At 46.2% G+C, this 26,147-nt stretch overlaps 1 pseudogene; it reads left to right on the top strand.

Moving 5' to 3' along the window:
- The first annotated feature begins 1,041 nt into the window (after positions 1–1,041).
- LOC136577936 (mitochondrial dynamics protein MID49-like) lies at positions 1,042–19,700 on the top strand (annotated as a pseudogene).
- Positions 19,701–26,147: the final 6,447 nt, after the last annotated feature.

Below are 26,147 nucleotides of genomic sequence, written 5' to 3'. Positions count from 1 at the left end.
TAATTAGTAGAGATGAGCCAGCACGCTTGTTTAAGGCTGATGCTCAAGAGAGCATCGGTCTTTTCGAGTAACTGCTTACTTGTCCGAGCACCTTGTGGGGAAGCGGTGGGGGGAGCAGGGGGGAGAGTGAGAGAGTAAGTGAGAGATTTGCTTACTCGTCTGAGCACCATGCGGGGGTGGGGGGTGACGGGGAGCCGGGGGGAGAAAGAGAGATCTCTCTCACTCTCCCCCCTGCTCCCCCCACCGCTTCCCCACAAGGTGCTCGGACAAGTAAGCAGTTACTTAAAAAGACCGATGCTCTCTCGAGCATCAGCCTTAAACGAGCGTGCTCGCTTATCTCTACTAATTAGATCTTTGACAAACAGTTGGACCTCAGATTTCCAATTTTTGGAAAAAAGCAATTTGGCACCTAATAGGACATGGCCTATCAATTTTTTGTATGCTGGGTGAATTCTATTGAAACCATTAATCAGTAGAGCGAGTTTTGGGACAACAGGTACGGTTAGATTTGTAACTTTTTTGATACGTGCTTATACTTCCTGCCAATAAGGCATGATTAGTGGATAGGACCAGAAGATGTGTGACAAGGTGCCACTGTGGGTACTGTTGTACCTTGTCGACACCGGAAGCTAGGGGTGTGACAGCACTTAGCAGGAGGGAATGCCCCTGTCACACCCCTAGCTTCCGATTGCCTGCAGCTTCGTAGTCTGTCCCGTCCCTACAGCTCCGGACTCTATGGATGGCCGCTGACAGCGGGCACACAGCAGTGGTGGGGGCAGCCTTGTGCTGCAATCTCCGGTCCCACTGCGGTCCTCCGTTGTAGGGAGTGAGCACCGGCGCATCTCTACAGCACTTGACAGTGCCCCCGCGTTGGGCAATGTTCAGCGCTCCTCCATGTCCCCTATGCTCTGCAGAGGACACAAAAGGGGCAGCGGAGCAGTGAGTGACACCTGGCCGTGCAGGAGTCGAGGATGAAACATTCTTTTTGGCTCTCGGCATGCGGCCCCATACTTCTCTGTATGCGGCGGCGTGTCAACAAACATGGCTACGCGTGTCACTGTAATAGTGCACCCTCTACCACGACAAATTACTGTGATAGCCCCCCCCCCCCTTGGTACATAAGCAGTCACATACATAAGCCCCTCATTCCAAACTTACCCTTCAGCAGGTGGACGGTTGGCAGGTGGAAGCTGCTGTTCTGTTTATTTTCAGGTCCGTACTGTCAGCGGGAGCCGTTGGGTGAGCGGACTGCGCGTTCTGGAGGACCCAACCAGCCGACAAGCTCTACTGCGCCTGCGGGACGAGAAGAAGCTGAGATTTGTCGTATCCAAAGACAACGGACAGGTAAATACTAAAAATTTCTAATTGGGGTGAAATATAAAAAAATATTCCACTATCTTTGGGGGTGGGGGGACTTATTTTTACGGCATGCACACTTTGACAAAAACAAAATAACTTTATTCTATGGGTCAGTACGATGACGACAATACCAGACTTATATGGTTTGGTTTGTCTTTTTTGAGGGGTGTCCTGTACTTCCTATTGGCTCCATTACGGAGCACATGTGACTTTATGATTTACTTTATTTTCATTTTTCTCTTGGAGACAATTTGACCAAAAATATGCAATTTTGATGTTTATTTTTTTTTTCTGACGACGTTGCATCATGTGAGATGAATAATACATTTCTTTGATTGGACTTTTACGGACGCAACCATATCTCACACACACACACACACACACACACACACACACACACACACACACATATATATAATTTTTTTAAATTTTGTATAAAAAAATTACAAAGGGTTTTATTTTAACTTTTAATACCTTTTAGTTTTGCAAATTAATACAACTTTTTTAAACTCCTGTTTACATTTTTTTAGTCACCATAGGGGTTTTGAACTTGCGGTCTTTAGCTCGCTCATAGAGTATAATAAGATATCATAGTATTGCATTATACTATGTTTTGACAGGCAGTCTTTCCAGCTACACTACAGGCATGCCTTCGCAGCCATGCAACCGGATGGTGCCTCATGATCTCATTGCAGGGGGGAAGTGGAGGGGCGTTTGGGACCCCGGAATAGTGATTGGGGCATTTAACCCCTTCCCGCTCCATGATGTACTGGTACGTCATGGAGCCGTGTGGCGACCTCTCTTCATACAGTGCGGGCGTCAGCTGTTAATAACAGCTGAGACCCGCGGGCAATAGCCGTGCGGCTGATCGTGGCTATTAACCATTTAAATGCCGCTGTCAATTCTGACAGCGGCATTTAAATCCCCCGAACGATGTTCGAGGGTCCCGCATTACGTCATACTGCAGGAGCGATCAAAGCATCACATGTTAAAGTCCCCCAGGGGAACTTCAAAGTAATTTTTTTTTAAATCAATACAGTTTTTTTAATTGTAAAAAGAAAAAAATTGTCAAAGTTTAAATCACCCCCCTTTTGCCATATCTATTATTAAAAAATCTAAATCATACAATAAAAATATGTATTTGGTATCGCCGCGTCCGTAAAAGTCCGAACTATCAAAGCAGTGTATTATTTTTCCCGCACGGTGAACGTCGTCCGAAAAATAAAATACAGAACGCCAGAAATGTACTTTTTTAGTTACTCTGTCTCCCAGAAAAAACACAATAAAAAGCGATCAAAAAGTCGTATGCATTCCAAATTGATAGTATCAGAAACTACAGAACATCCCGCAAAAAATGAGCCCTTGCTCAACTACGTCGACGGAAAGATAAAAAAGTTATCGCGCGCGCAAAATGACCGCAGAAAATAATTGAAAAAAATTAAATGTCTTTGAAAAAAAAAAAAGAGTAGTATAGTAAAAAAAAAGCTATCCAAGTTTGGTATCGCAGTAATCGTACCGACCCATAGAATGAAGTTATCATGCCGCTTTTGTTGCCGTTTGTGCGCCGTAGAAACAAGACGCACTAAAAGATGCCGAAATGTCATTTTCTTTATAGACTTTATTGGGTGATTTTGGTCCATGAATATGGAATATAGTAGGGCGTATTTCGATTTTATTTTTTTTTTTTTGCGCAACATAAATCCACATTTAAAAAATACCCCCCAAAAACCGCACATCTGAATACAACAAATTAGGTGGGTTTGTGCGCCGTCCGTATTCAGTCAGTAAAAAATATGGACCGAAAATGCGCTCCTGTGAATGGGGCTTTATGTCTGCGCATGCTAAAATAACATCATAGAGGGACTTATCCGCTGACAGACCCGGCGATCCAGCGCTGCAGACCCCCAGTCCCACCGATCTTAGTTGTGGAACGACTACCACCTGACCGCTGCAAGGGCCAGTTGTTGTTCTCCTGGCATATCCACTACCAGCATCTATGCCAGGAGAAGGACACCGGACTACTGAGGCCTCTAATTGGCTACAGTGATCAGGTGGTAGTCGGTCCAAAACAAAGACCGGAAGGACTGTGGGGCTGCAGTGTGGGATCGCCGGGCCCTATTGTGGATGCACTCAAGTGATTTTTCTGTGCATGCGCTGGTTTGTGGCCACGGCGCATGCATCAGATTCGGACAGTGCTGTGGATGATGTAGGAGATGTCATCCACATCACCGATCGAGAGGGGCTGGATTATGCAATGCAATGGGGGCAGCATAGACAGTACGGGACTGGGGGGACTTCCCCATCCCTTTAACTCGCTCCCCAATAATAATGAGAAGACCATAAAAGTTGCTGGCATAAATTTTGTGGGAAGGCCACAGCTTTATTTAAAATTTTTTATATATAACCGAACATTTAACTTTCACTCCTATTTCTTCCCATGCCTGCAGACGTCTTGTTAAACTCACTGATAGTCCAATGACTGTAAACAAGCGTGAGAAAGCCCATAATGGCCTGTAAACGCCTTCCTTCCCCAGCTGGCATGGAAAGTCCAATTTCTACCGCTAAGAAGGATGCAGCGTAAACCTACGCTGCACTCCGCCCCCCACATGCCAGCGACAGAGCCGCCTCGACTCCGTCCTGTAGCCCTAAAAGGAATGTATCCATTCCTATATCGCTGAGGTGCACCCCGTCACACCTCATCATCCCTGGCTCCCTCCTTTCTAGCTCCCAATGCCTGATAGCTACTCCACCTAGCGATCTTACGAATTTAGACATCTTACAATTAATGCTTCTTCTCACCCTCTCGATGGCTTCTGCATCCCTTGCTTCCTTCCAAAATCTCCTCGCAACAATATCAGACCACACTAATATAACTTTTCTAAAAAAATTTTTAAAACGAACCATATCCTCCTTCATTAATGTTGTTAACTCCGCTACCTTCACCCTTCCTAAATCGTTTCCTCCGGCATAAATAACTAGCACCACCTTTTCGGGAGACCACCTGCTGATGCATAAGACTTCGTGGAGCAGCCTGGCCCATTGCAAACCCCTGATGCCATGCCATCTCACTTGGGCATCCTGTATTCCTAGGTTCGCACCAATGGGCCTGGACCCTGCTCGTTTTTCGGCCCAATAGACATACGAATGGCCGACTACCCAAACTGTCCAGCCCGATTCTGTAAAAGGAAAACAAAAGAAAGCACCAACACGGCACACAATCCCCATTTGCTATGGGGTTATCATAACACTCTCAGATCAGGTCGGACGTACGACCTGTACGCCTCCAACCTCCATCGGCCCACCCTCTTAACCTCTTCCCCTTTTAAGCCGCAAGCAAAAGCCGACGTCGCTGCGCCGATTCTAAAGGAGTGAGGCAACCCAGTAAATGGAAAGTGTCAGGGAGCACCGGGAGCAGACAAAAGGCCGATTCAATATCCGCCTTTGCCAGAAGGGCTCCGGGACCCGCCTGTTGGACTAAGTATATCGCCCTATCGAAAGACATATACGACTCCGCCGTTTGGTTTTTTGAAATCCCGTCGTTGACTGAGTCGCCCGTTGGAAAAGACAGATGATGGATAAGCCGAAACTTGCCTGTTTCCCTCTTTGGAACCAAACCCAAAGGAGAAACCCGCAAATTCTCGAACGGTGGCTCCAGAAAAGGACCCGCCATGCGACCCAGCTCTACTTCCTTTAGCAGCTTATCCATCACCAACTCCTTGTTGTCGCGCGCGGATTTTAAGTTGCAGCTAAGCATAAGTGCCGAACCCAGAACATGGGGAATGACGAAGCCTGAGGTGAAACCCACTTTAAGCAGATTTGCTTACTCGTCTGAGCACCATGCGGGGGTGGGGGGTGACGGGGAGCCAGGGGGAGAGAGAGAGATCTCTCTCACTCTCCCCCCTGCTCCCCCCACCGCTTCCCCACAAGGTGCTCGAACAAGTAAGCAGTTACTCAAAAAGACCGATGCTCTCTCGAGCATCAGCCTTAACCCCTTGAGTGGCACGCCTGGAAATTTTCCGGGACGAGCTCCACTGCTCATAGCAACATAGCCCGGAAGATTTCCGGGCTATGTATCACTATGGGAGCTGCAGAGCACAATGCCACAAGCTGTGGCAGTGTGCTCTGCCTGCACAGACCCACACAGAGCAGTGCAAGGGCTTTGAAAAACCAGCAGAAGATATTGCCGATATGTCGGCAACCTCCTGCTTTGTTTACAGGTTGCCATAGAGACCATCGGCTTGTCAGAAGCAAGCCGACGGTCTCTGTGGCAGGGAGAGCTTGGTGCTTAGCTGTGAGAGGACAGCTAGGTACCAGCTCTTACAGCAGAGAAAACCTCCGATCTCTGCTGTGTTAACCCCTTACATGCTGCAGTCTATGTGACTGCAGCATGTAAAGGGCTGTCACTGCAGCATGTAAAGGGCTGTCACCATCGGACCCCCGGAATGTGATCAGGGGTCCTGATGGGTCCCTGTGAAAGTCCCCCAAAGGGACAAAAAAAAAGTTTAAAAATTCTAAAAAAAATAATAAAAACACTTGTCTCCCTTTACTTTGTAAAAAAAATCAAAAATACAATCACACATGTGGTATCCCTGCGTCGTAATGACCCAGAGAAGGAAGTTAATGCATTATTTAACCCCTTAATGACATGGCCCCTTTTTTTCTTTTTTCCCCATTTCTTTTTTTCCTCCCCCCTGTTTAAAAAATCACAACTTGTCCCGCAAAAAACAAGCCCTCACATGGCCATGTCAATGGAAAAATGAAAAAGTTATGGCTCTTGAGACGCAACTGCAAAATTAGTTGAAATTCAATGATTAGACCATTTTAACCCCTTAGTGACGAAGCCTGTTTGCGCCTTAGTGACAGAGCCAAATTTTGGAAATCTGACATGCGTCGTTCAACGTGGCATAACTCCGTAAAGGCTTTACATATCCCAGTGATTCTGACATTGTTTTTTCGCCACATGTTGTACTTCATTTAGATTGTAAAAAGAGACCGATATAATTTGTGTATATTTATTAAAAGTACCAATATTGGAAAAATTTTGAAAAAATTGTCATTTTTTCACATTTTCAACCGTAATATCTCAAATATGTCCAAACATACTGTACAAATTTTTGATAAGATATGTATTTCCATCTGTTTACTTTATTCTGAATGCACATTTGAAAAACTTGTGTTTTTTTTAACCATTTAGAGGACGTACAAATTTAACATTACTTTTCAGCATTTTGAGGAGCACTTTGTTTTCCTGCACCAAGCCAAGTTTGCAAAGGCTCATAAGTGTCAGAATATTAGATACACCCACAAATGACCCCATTTTAAAAACTACACCCCTTAGTGTATTCACTGAGGGGGGTCATGAGTATTTTGACCCCACCAGTTTTTTTCAGGAATTAGTTCAATTTAGGGGAGAAAAAATAAAATTTCATATTTTTGCAAATATGCCATTTTAAAGACATATTTTTTTCCTATAGTGCCCATGAAAATGAGGATTTACACCCCAAAATGGATACCCCCGTTTCTCCCGTATTCAGAAACATATCCATTGTGGCCCTAATCTTATGTCTGGATGCATAACGGGAGCCAAAATGAAAGGAGTAGTCGGTGTCTTTCAGAACATAAATTTTGCTTGAAGGCGTTTTAGGCCCCATAGCACTTTTGTAGAGCTCTTGAGTGGCCAAAACCAAAGAGAACCCCCACAAGTGACCCCATTTTGAAAACTAGACCCCTTAACGAATTTATCTAGGGGTGTACTGACCATTTTGACCCCACAGTTTTTGAATGAATTCAAGCCAAGCAAAAGGAAAAAATTGTGATTTTCGTTTTTTTGGCAATTCTGTCGTTTTAAAAACAGCTTTTTTGGTACAGCACACACATGAATGAAGACTTGCACCCCAAAGTGGATACCCCTGTTTGTCCCGTGTTCAGAGACATACCCATTGTGGCCCTAATCTTTTGTCTGGATGCACAACGGGGCCCAAAATGAAAGGAGTAGTCGGTGGCTTTCAGAACAGAAATTTAGCATGAAGGTGATTTAGGCCCCATTGCCCTCTTGTAGAGCCCTTGAGCGGCCAAAACGAGAGAGAACCCCCACAAATGATCCCATTTTGAAAACTAGACCCCCTAACGAATTTATCTAGGGGTGTACTGTGTATTTTTACCCTACAATTTTTGAATAAATCTAAGCAAAGCAGTAGGAAAAAAATTACAATTTTCATTTTTTTGGCAGTTGTATCAATTTAAAAACTGTTTTTTTGTACAGCACACATAGGAATGAAGACTTTCACCCCAAAATGGATACCCCTGTTTGTCCCGTGTTCAGAACCATACCCCTTGTGGCCCTAATCTACTTAAAGGACACATGGCTAGGCCTATAATGGAAAGAGCACCCGTTGGATTTTAGGGTACAACGGAATAAATTCCAGGCCCCATTGCCCACTTATAGAGCCATTGAGCGTCCAAAACTATAAAGAACCCCCACAAATATCCCCATTTTAAAAACTAGACCCCTTAACGAATTCATCTAGGGGTGTACTGCGTATTTTGACCCCACAGTATTTGAATAAATTTCAGCAAAGCAGAAGGAAAAAATTACGATTTTCATTTTTCTGGCAATTTTGTCAATTTAAAAGCAGTTTTTTTGTACAGTGTACATAGGAATGAAGACGTTCACCCCAAATGGATACCCCCGTTTGTCCCGTGTTCAAAAACATACCCATTGTGGCCCTAATCTACTTACAGGAAACATGGCAAGGCCTGTAATGGAGGGAACACCCGTTGGATTGCAGGGTACAACTGAATAAATTCCAGGCCCCATTGCTCATTTGTACGGAATAAAAATTGACTCCCTAAAATCCCCCCCCCCCCCCCCCTCCACGCCCTTTTCGGCGTTCCCCAAATCTTAGATAAAAGTAATAATGTGAACTGTGTAGTATTTCCAAAGATGGGTAATTATGGAGGCTGGTTGGGATGGGCACCTAGGGCAATAAAATCGGGTATCCCCCCTCCTCTCATGCTTTTTGGGGGTCATTTTTTGACCTCAGTGGCGGGGATGGGGTGTAAAAAGTGGCGTTCCGTGAGTCTCCGTAAGCTTGATGAGGTGCGGCGGTCTCACACAGAAGACGCTCAACAAGCTGCTCCTGGAACTGCAGGAAGGCGAGCGTTCCCGGGGTTTCTTGTAAATTGCGTATTACAGGTAGCGGTCTGAATAACGCCGGGCTTACGCAGCCGTAGGTGGATCCCGGCTGTGACCCTGCGTACGGCCGCGTAATGTACTGCGCATAACTGCCTACTTACACAGGCGGTCATGCGCAGTATACTTTTTTTGTTGTTGTTTGTATTTCCCGCACCGTCGCTTAGCGATGACACAGGTACCCGCAGCCCGTATACAACGTAGTTGCGTATGGGCTGCGGGTATATCCATGACCATGGAGCACAATGGGCTCTATGTTGCGGATATCCGCGGTAAAATAGAACCTGCTGCGTTCTCTTTTCTGCGAGTGGATTACACAATTCCAACCCGCTAATGTGAGCGGAATTGTGTAATCCAATGCGATTGATCTGCGTATTACCGCGGATCAGACGAATGCGGAATCCGTAATTCCTATCCGGTCATGTGAGACCAGCCAAAGGTAGATCGCTACCATTTTTTCACGTGACCGGGGACCGCTCAACGAGGCCACCCGTCACTGCTCCAGGAGCAAGGAGATATTAAGTTTCCTGGGCTCCCCGACTCCTGCGCATGTGTCCGGTGTTTTGCCGGCGGTCGCATGCACAGAATACGGGAAAGTTCACGGAAGAAGATTGCGTTGGGGTGCAAATATGGAGGCCTCCGGTAAAAAGTTTTATCTCCTCTCACCGATCGCATCGGTGAGGGGAGATGAACCTTCCCCTTTTTTTAACTTTTACGTGATCGCCATTATTCTTTGGATAACGGCGAACACGTGACCAGGAACCGCTCACCGCGGCCCCCGTGAAATCTCCAGGCTCTCGGCTAAGTTTTGTAGCCAGGAGCAGGGAGATTTAAAAAAAACGCGGTTTTTGCGCATACGCCTGCCACATTGGCGACGGGGCGCGTGCGCAGAAGCTGGGGTGAGGTCCGCGGATAAATCCGCAGGCCTTAGGTATGTCATTTCATCCTCCTTCACGGATATGATCCATGGGGGGAGATAAAACGCAAGCTTTTTTTAACTTTTTAAAACTTTTTTTTAACTTTTTGCACTTTTTTTTATTTTACCTTTTACCCCTTTTTTTTTTTTTTTTTTTTTTTTTACTTTTTGCACTTTTTTTTATTTTACCTTTTACCCCTTTTTTATTTATTTTTTTTTACTTTTTGCACTTTTTTTTTTACTTTACATGATCACTGTCATCCATTGGGTGACAGTGATCATGTCCCTGGTGACATCCCTCTGCTCTTGGCTACACGTGGCAGCCAGGAGCAGAGCAATTTTGAATTTCCCGGGGCTCGAGCCCCTCTGTGCACGCGCCCGATGTCAATCATCGGGCGCGCATGCGCAGATGGGGATTTCGGGTCCTGGGACATCGCAGAGGACCAGGGGTGAGTATCTTCACCTCCCCTCATGGATCCGATCCATGAGGGGAGGTGAAACTTTACTTTTGTTTTACTTTTTCAACTTTTTCGCGATCACCGCTATCGCAATGGTCCCCGGTAACACCTCCTGGTTCCCGGCTACCTTCAGGAGCCGGGAGCCAGGAGATTTTAAATTTGCCGGGGACACCCAGGCTTCTGCGCGTGTGCGTGACGTCATCGTCTGGCGCGCATGCGCAGAAGGCCGCCGGCGGGTCCGGGAGGACCAGATCTCCGGGGGACACCGCCGACAAGCCGTGTGAGTATTTTCAGCTCCCGTGATGGATCCGATCCATCATAGCAGCTGAATTACTACTTTTTTACACTGTTTTATTTACTTTTTTGCGATCGGCGCTATTCATTTTATAGTGCCGATCGCAATGCCGGGGGGGACTGCCCGCATCCTGGGATGACAGCTCCATGCTGTCGGCAACCTGCGGGCACCGACAGCATGGAGCTGTCACGTCCTCAGGCCAGTGGGCATTAATCCAAAGAGGATGCATAAAACTACGTCCTCGAGGATTAAAGCCCACTTTCTGAGGACGTAGTTTCCCGATGGGGCGGTCGTTTAGGGGTTAAAAAACCTGCCCTGGTGGGCACGACAGGGTGGTAGGAAACCCGCCACTCAAGGGGTTAAACAAGCGTGCTCGCTTATCTCTACTAATTAGATCTTTGACAAACAGTTGGGCCTCAGATTTCCAATTTTTGGAAAAAGCAATTTGGCACCTAATAGGACATGGCCTATCAATTTTTTGTATGCTGGGTGAATTCTATTGAAACCAATAATCAGTAGAGCGAGTTTTGGGACAACAGGTACCGTTAGATTTGTAACTTTTTTGATACGTGCTTATACTTCCTGCCAATAAGGCATGATTAGTGGATAGGACCAGAAGATGTGTGACAAGGTGCCGCTGTGGGTACTGTTGTACCTTGTCGACACCGGAAGCTAGGGGTGTGACAGCACTTAGCAGGAGGGAATGCCCCTGTCACACCCCTAGCTTCCGATTGCCTGCGGCTTCGTAGTCTGTCCCGTCCCTACAGCTCCGGACTCTATGGATGGCCGCTGACAGCGGGCACACAGCAGTGGTGGGGGCAGCCTTGTGCTGCAATCTCCGGTCCCACTGTGGTCCTCCGTTGTAGGGAGTGAGCACCAGCGCCTCTCTACAGCACTTGATAGTGCCCCCGCGTTGGGCGATGTTCAGCGCTTCTCCGTGTCCCCTATGCTCTGCAGAGGACACAAAAGGGGCAGCGGAGCAGTGAGTGATACCTGGCCGTGCAGGAGCCGAGGATGAAACATTCTTTTCGGTTCTCGGCATGCGGCCCCATACTTCTCTGTATGCGGCGGCGTGTCAACAAACATGGCTACGCGTGTCAGTGCTGACACGCGTGTCATAGGTTCGCGATCACTGTAATAGTGCACCCTCTACCACGACAAATTACTGTGATAGCCCTCCCCCCCCCGCCTTGGCACATAAACAGTCACATACATAAGCCCCTCATTCCAAACTTACCCTTCAGCAGGGGGACGGTGGGCAGGTGGAAGCTGCTGTTCTGTTTATTTTCAGGTCCGGACTGTCAGCGGGAACCGTGGGGTGAGCGGACCGCACGTTCTCGAGGACCCAACCAGCCGACAAGCTCTACTGCGCCTGCGGGACGAGAAGAAGCTGAGATTTGTCGTATCCAAAGACAACGGACAGGTAAATACTAAAAATTTCTAATTGGGGTGAAATATAAAAAAATATTCCACTATCTTTGGGGGTGGGGGGACTTATTTTTACGGCATGCACACTTTGACAAAAACAAAATAACTGTATTCTATGGGTCAGTACGATGACGACAATACCAGGCTTATATGGTTTGGTTTGTCTTTTTGAGGGGTGTCCTGTACTTCCTATTAGCTCCATTACGCAGCACATGTGACTTTATGATTTACTTTATTTTCATTTTTCTCTTGGAGACAATTTGACCAAAAATATGCAATTCTGATGTTTATTTTAGGGGTTTTGAACTTGCGGTCTTTAGCTCGCTCACAGAGTATAATAAGATATCATAGTATTGCATTATACTATGTTTTGACAGGCAGTCTTTCCAGCCACACTACAGACATGCCTTCGCAGCCATGCAACCGGATGGCGCCTCATGATCTCATTGCAGGTGGGAAGTGGAGGGGCGTTTGGGACCCCGGAATAGTGATTGGGGCATTTAACCCCTTCCTGCTCCATGATGTACCGGTACGTCATGGAGCCGTGTGGCGACCTCTCTTCATACAGTGCGGGCGTCACCTGTTTATAACAGCTGACACCGCAGGCAATAGCCGTGCGGCTGATCGTGGCTATTAACCATTTAAATGCCGCTGTCAATTCTGACAGCGGCATTTAAATCCCCCGAACGATGTTCGAGGGTCCCGCATTACGTCATACTGCAGGAGCGATCAAAGTATCGCATGTTAAAGTCCCCCAGGGGGACTTCAAAGTAATTTTTAAAAAAATCAATAAAGTTTTTTTAATTGTAAAAAAAAAAAATTGTCAAAGTTTAAATCACCCCCCTTTTGCCATATCTATTATTAAAAAATCTAAATCATACAATAAAAATATGTATTTGGTATCGCCGCGTCCGTAAAAGTCCGAACTATCAAAGTAGTGCATTATTTTTCCCGCACGGTGAACGTCGTCCGAAAAATAAAATAAAGAACGCCAGAAATGCACTTTTTTAGTTACCCTGTCTCCCAGAAAAAACGCAATAAAAAGCGATCAAAAAGTCGTATGCATTCCAAATTGGTACTATCATAAACTACAGAACATCCCGCAAAAAATGAGCCCTTGTTCAATTACGTCGACGGAAAGATAAAAAAGTTATTGCGCGCGCAAAATGACCGCAGAAAATAATTGAAAAAAATTAAATGTCTTTGAAAAAAAAAAGAGTAGTATAGTAAAAAAAAAAAAGCTATCCAAGTTTGGTATCGCAGTAATCGTACCGACCCATGGAATGAAGTTATCATGCTGCTTTTGTTGCCGTTTGTGCGCCGTTGAAACAAGACGCACTAAAAGATGCCGAAATGTCATTTTTTAAAAATTTTACTCCACTTAGAATTTTTTTAGTTTTTCAGTACATTATATGGTACTTTAAATAGCACCATTAAAAAATACAACTCGTCCCGCAAAAAACAAGCCCTCATACAGCGACGGCGATGGATAAATAAAGGAGTTATGATAAAGGGGGGAGGAAAAAACGAAAATGGAAAAAGAAAAAGGGGCCACGTCATTAAGGGGTTAAATGCCATGGTCAGGAGTGATAACGGCATTTAAAGGGTTAACAGCCACGCTCAGTGTTCACGCTGTCTCCGTCTGACGCATTGTATGGCGTGTATTTAGTGCTTTTCAGGGAGCAGATTTACTCAGCGACGTCGTACGCCGGTCTAAGGAAACATCGTGCCGGCGGGAAGCGTCCTAAATGTACAGAGCGCTCGCTCCTCTTCATACAGTTGGGGTATTTTCCGTCTGTTTGTGCGCCAAAGATAAATTTACACCAGTTTTTGGTGTAAAAACAAATGCGATGGCCGTGAGCAGCCCCGCCCCCTCATGTGAAGCCACGCCCACTCTCTTAAAAGTAGTGTGGCCGGTGTAAGAAAGTGTAAAAAGTCCCCCGCACGGCGCACAAGATGCTGCGCAACATCATGTCCAGCTGTTGTACGCCAAAACACTGAAGGCCTTTAGTAAATCTGCCCCACCGTGCCCAGATGTGCCCATTTTACCAGCTACGCCATGTGTGGGCGAGGCCTCAGCGCTGAGGGAGGAGCTACATACCTGCACTTGTCATCTGCAAGCTGTCCAGCTCAGCCGACACAAGATGGCCGCCGGGTGAGATCTCTGGACATTCTGTTGCTACGGTGATCTGCCATGTGCCGTCTCCAGGGCTGCCAGTGTTGTTGTGCATCAAGTTAAAGGCATTAACCCCTTAGTGACACAACCTAGTTTAGGCTTAAGGAGGCGACGATTTTTGGGGGGGATTTTCATCTCCGCTCTTTAAAAGTCATAACATTGATTCCTATGTGGAAGGTCTTCGTTTTAGAGCGCTGCATTCAAAATCCCATAACTTTATTTTTGATCAGTGGGGCTCGGTGACGAGGTGCAGTTTTCAATGGGACCACTTTGGGCTACACGTGTTTTTTTTATCACTTTTATTGTGTTTTCTTGGGGAGGCAAAATGACCCAAAAAGAATTTTGGCTCTGTTATTTTTTTGTGCGTTCATTTTTTTACCCCGTTTGCCGTGCGGGATCAGAAGTCGGTTCCATTTATTGTACAGGTCATTACGGATGCGACAATACCGAATGCGGGTTTTTATTTATTTAACAAAAGAGGAAAAGTGCGCAAAAGAGGTTTTTTATTACTTTTTTTTATTACGGATTTTTATTTTTCTCCCATTTTTTTCTGCCGCTTTACTTTGCTGGAATCCAGTAGAATTCACAGCTGATCGTCGGCTCTGACTGCATCTGTAACAAACCCTCAGCTGTGCTAAATAGAAGTTACCATATAATAGTAAGGCCCTCAGAGTAACGCTTGTAGGGAGAACGCGTCCGTAATATGGCGTAACGCGGCTAGTTGTCCTGCTGACCCCGTAAAGGACATAATAAGGGGCAGTACGGGCCAATTCCTTTCTTTGGGGGCCGTACGGTGGGGATCTATAATTATAATTAGCAGACCCCCACTACCATCAGCAACCAGACCCCCGGCTCTAACCTCGTACTCACAGTTTGCTGGGAAGGGGTTCCAGATCTCCAGTATTCCTGATTGTCAGCTACTTCATGCTAAAAAACACCAGCCACATCCAGAGAGAACGTCAAAGAGGGGTGATATGGGGGCATTATTACTACTGGGGTCACTAAGGGGGCCACTATTACTACTGGGGTCACTATGGGGCCATTATTACTACTGGGGCCACTATGGGGGTATTATTACTACTGGGGTCACCATGGGGCCACTATGGGGGTATTATTACTACTGGGGTCACTATGGGGCCACTATTACTACTGGGGTCACTATGGGGGTATTATTACTACTGGGGTCACCATTGGGCCACTATGGGGGTATTATTACTACTGGGGTCACTATGGGGCCACTATTACTACTGGGGTCACTATGGGGGTATTATTACTACTAGGGCTATTATGGGAGCATTATTACTACTGGGGCCACTATGGGGGTATTATTACTACTGGGGTCACTATGGGGTCCTTATTACTTCTAGGGCCACTATGGGGACATTAAAACTACAGGCTCCACTATGGTGGCCATTATTACTACTGGGGCCACTATAGGGGTATTAGTACTAGGGCCACTAGGAGGGTATTACTACTGAGGCCACTATAGGGGCATTATTACTACTGGGGCCACTATGGGGGCATTATTACTACTGGGGCCACAATGAGGGCAGTATTACTACTGGGGCCACTATAGGGGCATTATTATTACTGGGGCCACTATGGGGGTATTATTACTACTGGGGCCACTATAGGGGCATTATTACTACTGGGGCCACAATGGGGTTATTATTACTACTGGGATCACTATGGGGGCCATTATTACTACTTAGGTCACTATGGAGTATTATTACTACTAGGGCTACTATGGGGGCATTATTACTACTGGGGCCACTAGGGGGTACTATTACTACTGGGGGTGTTATTTTTACTGGGACACTATGTGTTTTTCTCTGGGACCCATTGCCTCCAGACTGACATCTGCCGCATCTCAATGCGGTGCAATTGGCTGCATGTGGTGAACAAAAAAAAGGTGCCCGCAGTGCGATTGGCCGTGTGTAGCGAACTATAAAAAAGGTGCCCGCAGTGCGATTGGCCGTGTGTAGCGAACTATAAAAAAGGTGCCCGCAGTGCGATTGGCCGCGTGTAGCGAACTATAAAAAAGGTGTTCGCAGTGCGATTGGCCGTGTGTAGCTAACTATAAAAAAGGTGCCCATGGTGCAATTGGCCGTGTGTGGCAAACGAAAAAGGTGCCCATAGTGCAATTGGCCATGTGTGGCAAACGAAAAAGAGAGGTGACCATGGCGCGATTGGCCGTAAGGTGCCCAAGGTGCGATTGGCTGTGTGTGGCGAACAAAAAAAAGATGCCCGTGGTGCGATTGGCCGTGTGTGGCAAATGAGAAACAAAGGTGCCTGCAGTGCGATTAGCCGTGTGGGGAAATGAAAAAAAGGTGTCCGCCTTGCGATTGGCCAAGTGTGACAAAAAGAAGTTCCCGCGGTGCGATTAGCCATTTGTAGCAAAAAGCTGCCCCCCTTTTTGCCGCTTTATGTGTGACTGGAGTATAAGACATGATATAACTCAGGAATTATATGTAAGTGGTAAATTATACTCAATGGGGTTTTAGCACTTCAGAGCTCTATTCCCTGTCTACAGAATAGGGGATACATGTCTGACTGCTGGGACCCTCAGCGACTCTGAGCCTGGTGCACCCAAATGCCTCATATGAATGGAGTGGCGATGGACAGGCATGACTACTGTCTCATTCACTTCTATGGGACAGAAGGAGATTGCCAAGGACAGCCATCTCCCTTCTTCCCATAGTAGCAGGGAACGGGGGAGCGGTTCAACATACGCACTGCTGCTCTATTCGTATGGGGCATTCGGATGAGCTAGTCTCAGGATCGCTGGGAGTTCCAGCAGTTGGACCCCCAGTGATCAAACATATATTGCCTTTCGTGTAAAAAAGGGAAGAATGTCATTAATGGGAAAGACCACATTGAGGGTGAAGTCACACGAACGTATATCGGCTCGGTTTTCACGCCGAGCCGATATACATTGCCCTCGTGTGCAGAGGGGGGAGGCTGGAAGAGCCCAGGAGCAGGAACTGAGCTCCCGCCCCCTCTCTGCCTCCTCTCCGCCCCTCTGCACTATTTGCAATGAGAGGAGGCGGAACGGGGGTGGGGCTAAGTGACGGGAATTAGCCCCGCCCCCGTTCCGCCTCTCCCCATTGCAAATAGTGCAGAGGGGTGGAGAGGGGGCGGGAGCTGAGTTTCTGCTCCTGGGCTCTTCCAGCCTCCACCCCCTGCACATGAGGACAACGTATATCGGCTTGGTGTGAAAACCGAGCCGATATACGCTCTTGTTAACGCACCCTAAAGGAGATTTCAAATTTGGCACTGTGTAAATGAAAAATACATATGCATTTGGGTCATGGTCCCTTTAAATGAGTCATTGCTGTAAAGCTGACTCTGCACATGATTATGGCTAATTCTACTCCTATTGTCTGCAGCTGATTCACCGAGCAGCATCGCCTCCTGATGAGAAAGTGGAAGAGAAAACCATAGAAGAAAGCTGGAAGTAAGCCGTTCCGATGAAGGCCTCCCCCAAACGTCTGTGAAAAGCAACCTGCCTGGACTTGAGCGGTGCATTAGCAGCACCTGAGCCCAACCCGCCTGTCACAGGTCAGCAGAGGAACCGAAAGTGTCCTCACCAGTGGATATAATATCATATATAATATGCTATATCACATCTCTACTCCGGTCATACCCAAAGCTGCTAACAGAAATCTCCTGGTTTATTTCTACTTCAGACTACAACACGGGGGAAATTGTATTAAGACCCGTATTCCAAGTACTGGTCTTAATATTTCCAGCGGGGCATGACGCACCTAATACATGAGTAGGCGCACAACTCTTCATATATTAGGCGCACCTCGGCTCCTCCATGCACCTAATCAGAAATGTATGCAGGATCCGATCTGGGGTTCATTTCTGGTATAGTTTACACCAGCGTATATTATACATAAATGGCTGTCTTTGCTAGCCACGCCCCCTTTCTGACAAGCCACGCTCTTTAAAAAATAATTGGTAGTCGGTGACATAGAAAGTGAAAAAGTTGCACGTTTTTGTTCAGATCCCCACGTGCAAAAATGTGCTGCTTTTTTGTGTGAGAAACTGTCGTCTAATCTTCTATGAATGTCCCTTAGGGAGTGTGAACGCTACATATTCCTAAATGCTACGCCCCGGAGAATCTGGGGGATGCACAGCGGTTTGAAAAGAGTCAGATTTTTGGACGGATCGTGGACACCTTGGGAGAGTCAAATGTATTTTTCTTTTTGACCCTCCTGCGGTGTCCGAGCTCTTTTCAAACTGCTGTGCACACGCTCTCCCGTGGAAGCCTATGGGACTGTGTTCGCACAGCGGTCTCAAAATGGTCATATTTTTTTGACTGCGTGCGGACTTTACTAGGAGCAGGTGAGTGGAGCAGTGCAGGAGCAGGTGAGTAAAGGTAATACATCCCCCCTGACTCCCGTCGCCTCCCCACACACTATAACTTAGTTTTCAGTGCTGTTCGGAGTTGACTGATTCCTTTTATAGCAAGAGATGGAGCGAAGGAGAGCCCGATTCTTTTCCTTCCATCCTTCCAGATGTCGCCACTTCGAGCAGTGATCCTCCACAACCCCCTGCTGCTGAGAAGACCCCTATGTGCCTCACCGTACAGGAGACCCTCCTGCATTACTACATCCACAAAGCAGTTGTGCCCGAAGACAAGATACAAGTGGCCAGACAGCTGCTGCTGGACTTTGTTAGCGAACTACAGGACTTTCTAAAGGCAAAGCACCCCGAAATGCCTTTGTTCGCCATGCAGTTGGGGGGTTCCCTGGGTAATGGCCTCCCCGTTACCAGTTTGGACCAGGCTTACGTATTGCTGCCTCTAATACTTGAACCGGTTCTGTGGACCATCTCAATGACCCTCTATTTTCGATAATTAAAAGGGTTATTCTGGAGCATACAGTCTGGGGGCTTAGTCCATGGGACAGGTATATGTTGGGGGGCTACCTTTCTACCAGGATAATCGTGGAGTCCTTGCACAAGACCATCACATCGTCCATTAACTGGCCATCGATCGGGACGGTCCTTGAGTGCAATGTTTGGCCGGTTGTTGTGCTCATGACCTTAGGCTGGAGGCTTAAACCAAAGACATTATCCTGCTGGCATACCCCCACTCTACCGCCCCGTCCGAAAACCCCTGGCGAAGGACCTTTTACCGCAAGGAGATTCTCCACCTCCAGGGCCTAGACAGCAACGATTCAGAAGAAGCGCCTACACATACTAAAGAATATCGGCCATCAGCGCTCAGGACTTGGCCAACTGTCTTTAACCCATCTAAGACGTGTTCTTCTCCATGTCAGTAATGACTCATCTGATTGGTCAGAGTCTAGTATAGCCGACCGCTTCTTACAGGTCATAGAGGCGCTCATCGGGTATCTGGGCAGCAGGACCCTCCCTTGCTATTTTAACGAAGAAGTCAATTTATTCTCGCCCCTGATGGAGGAGGAGATCGCCTTTGCACTGTATCAGATTTTTTTCTGATCCCAGCTCCTTGCTGAGAAAATGAGATTGTTTAAAGCCAACTGACGGCCGCCATCGGGTACTTAATGCGGAGTGCATCCTGCCAGAGGTCTCTACAGAATTATTCTTGCTACTGTATAATGAATAGGTCTACAACTGCTAATATACATGTGTATCACTTGCTGACAATTTTCAAAATCTCTGCTTGCTTTCAGTGATTGCAAACACAGAGTTTGAAAAGATATCCTGCTCACACAGCTGCACCGCCCACTAGAAGGGAGAGCTCTGATACATTGTAACATGCCAGGAGCAGCACATGATCAAGGGCAGGTTTATAAGCCTTGAGATGTAAACAATGTTTCCATTCACTGACAGCAGGCAAAGATCTTGAATATTTAAAATTGAAATGCAAACTATATTAGAAAGTTGCAAAACTTTTCCTTACACTGTGATGTAAGCTTTACTTGTATCTGTGCTTCTCCAGGGACATTCAATAAAGTTAGTTGATGGCCATGTTTGTGGATTTTGTGTCCCACAGTCTCACTGCTCTTACAGTAAAGAACATCCTTCTGTGTTGGTGATGGAACTGTCTTTCCTCTAACAGTAGAACGTCCCGTTCTTGCTTCAATTAACTTTATGTACACAAAACTGGAGAGCCCCTTTAATCTCCCTAAGCAGGACTAGAATTCCTTTTTTTGCTGCCTTTCCATTCGTCTCTCATCTGCCAGTGTTCTATACTGAAGCGGACCAGCGGACTGATATGGACGGGCGCTGCGCTCACATACTATTGAGTTATACTTCTAGGCAATTCTTTTGATGTTGTCTGGTTGAATTATGCTTTTGATTATAAAAGTTTCTGTATCTTTAAAATTCAGATTGGTGTGCGATTAGTTAGACTGTCAGTCTGGCAATGCCTGCTGGGAACTGTAGTTTAGGTCAATAACTAGAATTCCTGCAGAAGCGATGTGTGTACATAAGGTCTCATTCACAAGGGGTCTTGTCACCGCGTATTTTGCACGCCTTTTTCCCGTGAGCAACACGTGGTGAATGGAGGCAATGAAAGTCTATGGACTTGAGTCATTCTGTTTCTGGGAAAGTTGGGTCACAATCAATATGGCCGCCACTACAACTCCCATAGTGGTCACCGCTCAGATATGACTACGAATCCTCTTTCCATAAGAGGATGACTCAAGGATTTGCGGAGACCTTTTACTGACCGGTGTATACAAGCCTTGGTGTTGTGCACTGTGGTGTTACTGGTGGGTGCAGCTATATAACCCGGCACTAGGCGCACCGCTGTGGGGTCTATCTGTGTCTAGACCGCGCCGTTGGCCTCTCGCGGTTTCTCCTTGGCTGCTGCTTTCCATTGTAGATTTTGCTGCTTCAAATTATATATTTTTTTTTAATAGGTTGTGATGATAAAGTTTTTCTCCTGACCGCGGCGTGCGGAGGTTATTGGTGCGTAGGAGGATGCGTTGTATGTATCCAGTGTGTCAGTGCAGAGATAACCCCGCTATATATATAGGGCGGGCGATGCCATGTGGCCAGACGGGCAGCCATTCAGTTAGGCTGGCTTCACACCGCAATATGCAGAGAACAGAACCCGCTGATCTCAATGACTTCATTTACATTTCGCTTCCGCAAAAGAAAGATAAAACATTGCTCTATTTTTCTGCACATTTGCGCACCACAGGTCCCCATAGAAGTCAATGGGGGCACACGATACGCATGGAGATGCGTGAAACACTGTAATCGCACTGGGAAAAGAACACCTCGGGAACTAATTAGCCATTTCAATTGGGGTGTTTTTGTTTGCCGCACACAAATAAACATGTCCTGCGGGGCCAAATATATAGTACGATGCTTCAATGTGCGTGCAAAAAAAGCATTGCTCATTCCGCGAATTCACAGTGTTCCATCGCTTGCAAATATGTGTTCGCCCATGTGGAGACGGCCGTATAGGGGTTGTCCGTGTGTGTTTTATTCTCATGCCCATGCTGCATCCATGTGTCAGCTGTTTTTCATGTGTGGGCGAAAAAAAAAAAGCAAGAAGGCCCATGTGATGTCCATTTTGTCACAATCCACAGAAAACGGAGCGTGCAGAAAATTTTCTTTATAGACTTTATTGGGTGATTTTGGTCCGTGAATATGGAATATAGTAGGACGTATTTCGATTTTATTTAATTTTTTTGCGCAACATAAGTCCACATTTAAAAAATACCCCCAAAAACCGCACATCTGAATACAACAAATTAGGTGGGTTTGTGCACCGTCCATATTCAGTCAGTAAAAAATATGGACCGAAAATGCGCTCCTGTGAATGGGGCTTTATGTCTGCGCATGCTAAAATAACATCATAGAGGGACTTATCCGTTGACAGACCCGGTGATCCAGCGCTGCAGCCCCCAGTCCCACCGATCTGTGTTGTGGAACGACTACCACCTGACCGCTGCAAGGGCCAGCTGTTGTTCTCCTGGCATATCCACTAGCAGCATCTATACCAGGAGAAGGACACCGGACTACTGAGGCCTCTAATTGGCTACAGTGATCAGGTGGTAGCCGGTCCAAAACAAAGACCGGAAAGACTGCGGCGCTGCAGTGTGGGATCGCCGGGCCCTATTGTGGATGCACTCAAGTGATTTTTCTGTGCATGCGCTGGTTTGTGGTCACGGCGCAAGTATCAGATTCGGACAGTGCTGTGGATGATGTAGGAGATGTCATTCACATCACCGATCAAGAGAGGGGCTGGATTATGCAATGCAATGGGGGCAGCATAGACAGTACTGGTCCGTCTATGGAATATCCTGCAGCTATTCGCATAGTGCGTGGGAAACTTGAATTCTATTTTAGGGCTCATGTCCCAGGATCCACGTGGGGCACTTGCGCAGATGATCCAGAGTTCAAGCCACCCACAGACTATTCATGGGCGCCCGCAGCTTAAAGGGGTTGTCCCGCGAAAGCAAGTGGGGGTATACACTTCTGTATGGCCATATTAATGCACTGTGTAATATACATCGTGCATTAAATATGAGCCATACAGAAGTTATTCACTTACCTGCTCCGTTGCTAGCGTCCTTGTCTCCATGGAGCCGTCTAATTTCAGCGTCTAATCACCCGATTAGACGCGCTTGCGCAGTCCGGTCTTCTCCCTGGTGAATGGGGCTGCTCGTGCCGGAGAGCTGCTCCTCGTAGCTCCGCCCCGCCACCTGTGCCGATTCCAGGCAATCAGGAGGCTGGAATCGGCAATGGAACGCACAGAGCCCACGGTGCACCATGGGAGAAGACCTGCTGTCCACCGTGGGTGAAGATCCCGGCGACCATCTTAGCAAGGTAAGGAAGAAGTCGCCGCAGCGCGGGGATTCGGGTAAGTACTATCCGTTTTTGGTTTTTTTAATGAAAACAAAGATCTGGTACCGTGTTAGCCAGTAGAGCAAAATGTGATTGTTCTCAGTAAGAGAAACGACGTAGTCTTTTAGATATGATACCTTTTAATGGCTAACAAAAATACATGATGTAATAATAGCGAGCTTTCGTACCAACGCAGGGGTACTTCTTCAGGCTAATGGATTGGATCCGAAGAGGCATGCATATTTATACACACTTATACCATACATACTTATGACAAGGCACAGATATGGATGTGATTGGTTCGCACTTAAAAGGAATTCTGCAACAGCAAACAAACTTTTTTTGTCTAGGCACTGATAGCGGAGTGAAAGTTTTATGGTCCCTAAATTACTGTTGGAGGGGGGGAGGTCATCAGGCTTGACTTTCTACAAGAGATACACAAACATTTTTAGCTAAGCACTGATAAGGGAGTGAAAGTTTATGGTCCCTGAATTACTGTTGATGGTGTGATAGACATGATGATTATTTATAAAATGTCTATCGTTTAATATAACCCAAATGTATTTTGCTATTGTAATGACTTTTAGCTCAGGAGTTTAAAGGACACACACACAATCTAATCATAGTATTTGCTAGACAATGGATGTCTGATCTAATGTTAGTTAAGTACATAGAAGTTACACAAGTTGCACAACCAGCTTCTAAGAGTTAAGGGCCATAGTGTCGTGTATATCCTTATATCCTGTGTTTAATACTGAGTGTTTGTCTAGCCCCCTTCCACTCCTCATCCTGAAGCTAGGTAAACAATGAGTCATCACTACACGGAGATGACTTCAGCTAGAGGACGAAGTCCATACCACCTCAACACTTGGAGGGGGTGGGCAGAGAGGTGGGGGATTCTGTATGATCCGACAAATGAGAATCTTATATGTTACTGATGTAATCTGTTGCACGCCCATTGAAGGGCGGTTGTCATGTGTTATAATAAAAAGCCTGAGCCTCTACACATGGTAGAGACTCTCTCCCGGTTTTAGACCAGCATTTGTGTCTGATTCTGGATCGATGATGTGTGCACACGACACTCAATTCGGAAAGCGACAAAATACCCCAAAGCCTGCTGGAGAAATCATATTCCAGATCAGTGGCGTCCCTGGGTGGGCCGAGTTAAGAGATTTTGATTTCTTTCATTCTGGAAAAATACAGAGATCGGCGGATGGCACGCAGAACTCAGGGGCCCGAAAATCTACAGAACACGGTAAGATTGCTTTATGTAAATCTACCGATGTGATCTGGGTTCTGACTGCTTTTCTGCCTGTTCCTGATCCAGAGTGATAAATCAATGAAAGGCAGGTAATATAGTTCTTTCTTACTCGGAAAAGACCACCGTTTTAACCTGCTTAAGGGGTATTTTGTATGCTGTGTCTGTTATGTCTGAGACGGTTAAAAATTGTGTATACAAGACCAAGAGATAAATTCTGTGAGGGTTAATGTGTCGGGAGGGCGGACTCGGCTGTTTAAGTCTGAGGGAACACGCCAGTGACACGTGCTCCTAGGTAAAACTAGTGTGAGGTTAGGAAGATTTATGATACGTATACTTAACTTTATGATTGAGCGTGTTATGTTCTCATATGTGGAAAGGTATATACTGTGAAGTATAGCCGTGCTTTGTGACGGCTGATTTCTCCAGAATATTATTGAGGTTTTGGTCATTGAAAATAATCGTCAGTCTCTGTGTATAGCTAAATGTCCTGTCTAGGACGTGTACAGGAAGTGCTCTTCGGGATTGCTAGTAGACCTTGGGTTGATATAAAGGTAGATGAGATATATACCTTGGGTTGATATAAAGGTGGATGAGATATATATATACCTTGAGCCGTTGTGGGTATTCTCCAGTAATCCCGTCTGTCTGGTATTATAGAAAGAATGTGCAGTGTTTATTGTTGGGGGGAGGGCTGCTGATAAGAGTGAGCTGAAAGCTTTTTCCAATTAACCCTTTCTGTTTACTTTGTCGTTCCCTGTGTTTTGTAGAATTAATGTGCATTATAATTCTGAGTGGGAAAGAGGTTATATGGAAAGGATTTGAAGAAAGCAGATTTTACAAGAGAAACAGTACTGTATGCAGAAACTTTGAATAGAATAGAATAAGCAGGTAGCATAGAGTTGAGCAAAGTGAGCAAGGACAAAGGTCATAGAGCTTGTGATTTGGTTACTGAACAATGGGAAAGGATCAGGAAAAGTTGCAGAAAGAAATGCCAGGTTATAGACAGATAAGATAGATTGTAGAAAGTTTTCAGAAGATGAGCAGGAAGCCTAGCAGAAAGAAATGTGTTTTTAGATTGCTAGAAGGAGGTATAATGTAGTTAAGAGATTGAAGAGGGGAAAGCATGTAGGGGGGGTATGTGTATTGCTTATGAACAATGTAATGTCTTTGTGTTGACTGCGGCCCCTCCCTGTAATGGCGGCCGTGCTTGCAATGTTTACAATCCAACATAGTGTGACTCTGCAGTAAATGTAGTGAGGCCTGCCCCCACCCTGAAGTTACTTCCCCCCATGTGCTCACTTTCAGGGTGTGTGATGTTACTTCCGGTCCCTCCCCATCCGGGACAGGACCTGGCCCCGCCCCTTCCTCCTCCAGCAGCCATCTTGCCTCACCTGGAAGTGCTGCTGCCCCTGGCCCCGCCCGTTCCTCCGGCAGCCATTTTGCCTCACTTGGGAGATTTGTAGCCCCGCCCCTTTCTGCCTCTGGCGGCCATTTTGCTGCATTTGGGAAGCCTATATTTCCCAATGCCACTGTATCCAGTGCTGACATCATGATTGTCTGAAGTAAGGTTTTGTTTGACCAGACTTTGTTACGCTCCAAGATGTGGCCACTTTGGATGTGTGATAAGTTCAGGGAAACAAACCTTTGTGGAGATGCAGCTTGGGACATAGTAGATGGCTAAGCTGGTTTATAGTGCATGGAAGATTGGAGTTGATGCATGGGGGGCAGAGGCTGGGAATACATGACAGGGGACGCTCTCTCATGTTCCCAGGGGCTCTGTTTTCCACTGCCCGCTTCTCCAATGGATGCTCAGACAGATGATGTTACGGAAGGCTCCTACAGATGAAATAATTTCCCTATAGTCACCCAGCAAACTTTTTCATGCAATTTGGTGAAGTAATTTTACTTTTTATGTGAAGAAAGAGGGACTGAATTGCCCAGAGTAGGATGTTAATTCATCCGTATTCTTTAGTTTTTCTTTAAGTCTTTTGTATATTCTAGTGTCAGTTTACACTGAAGCTATAATTATATTCCGACAGGAGAGTAAAAGCTAAACGCTGGCCATACCCTGAAATACTATTACACTGGGTGACGTAAAATTTTACTTGTGTTGCGCCCCCTTGTGTTAAAAAATGCTAACTGCGACCTGAAATTAAAAAAAAAAATTTTTTTTAAGGAGATTTTCGCTCAGACTTCGCTGCATACAATGTCACCTTGACCTACAAAGTGCTTGTTTTTGTGCCTCTTGGTTTACTAGTTTGAA

The sequence above is a fragment of the Eleutherodactylus coqui genome, chromosome 8 (assembly GCF_035609145.1).
Source record: "Eleutherodactylus coqui strain aEleCoq1 chromosome 8, aEleCoq1.hap1, whole genome shotgun sequence".
Taxonomy (NCBI): Eukaryota; Metazoa; Chordata; class Amphibia; order Anura; family Eleutherodactylidae; genus Eleutherodactylus; species Eleutherodactylus coqui.
Note: the sequence above shows the minus strand (reverse complement) of the source record. Positions and strands in the feature narration are given on the sequence as shown.